We start from the raw sequence: 950 nt of genomic DNA on the forward strand, positions 1-950 counted from the left end.
TCAGCAATTCTATACAGAATATATATATATAAAACAGAATCTCTACATATCACCAATTAGAATATATAATTAAGATATAACAAGAGATGACCACAAGAATTATGCATCAGCATTTTCATTACAATAATATTTACATTTAAAATAGTAAACAGGGGTTTCTGGGTGGCTCAGTCAGTTAAGCGTCTGACTTCGGCTCAGGTCATGATCTCATGGTTCATGGGTTCGAGCCCCGCATCAGGCTTTGTGCTGACAGCTAGCTCAGAGCCTGGAGCCTGCTTCGGATTCTGTGTCTCCCTCTCTCTCTGACCCTCCCCTGCTCATACTGCTTCTCTCTATCTCTCAGAAATAAATAAAATGAAATAATAATCATCATCATAATAAACAGATTCCTAAATGCAAAACACTGGGAAAATAGTGAAATAAATCATGATATATCCCTATAATGAAATACTGATCCAGCCAGGTACCACACAGATACCAGACATCTCAAGTCAAAGCTATTTGAGGATGATCTAATAAAAATGTGGGAGGGGTGCCTGGGTCGGTAGCTCATTCAGTTTATCATCTGACGACTCTTGATTTTAGCTCAGGTCATTATCTCATGGTCATAGGATTGAGCCCTGCATTGGGCTCTGCTCTGACAGCACAGATTCTGTGTGGGATTTTCTCTCTCTGCTTCTCTCTGCCCCTCCTCCACTCATTCTCTCTCTCACTCAAAATAAATTTTTTTAAAAAAAATAAGAGTGTGGGAAAGTAAACCATAAGAAATACAGTGCCTAGGCTGGAGTAGAGAACAAGTAATTATCAGAATCTGGAAGAACAAAGGGTCTTTGAGATGAATGGCCACTCAGAATTGACTTAGCAAGGAGAGACAAGCAGAATAAAATTCCTGACCTCCTACTTTGTCCGTTCCATATTGTCCTGCCCATGATTCCTGTAGCCTAGCCCTC

The sequence above is a fragment of the Crocuta crocuta genome, unplaced genomic scaffold (assembly GCF_008692635.1).
Source record: "Crocuta crocuta isolate KB4526 unplaced genomic scaffold, BGI_CrCroc_1.0 scaffold812, whole genome shotgun sequence".
NCBI lineage: Eukaryota > Metazoa > Chordata > Mammalia > Carnivora > Hyaenidae > Crocuta > Crocuta crocuta.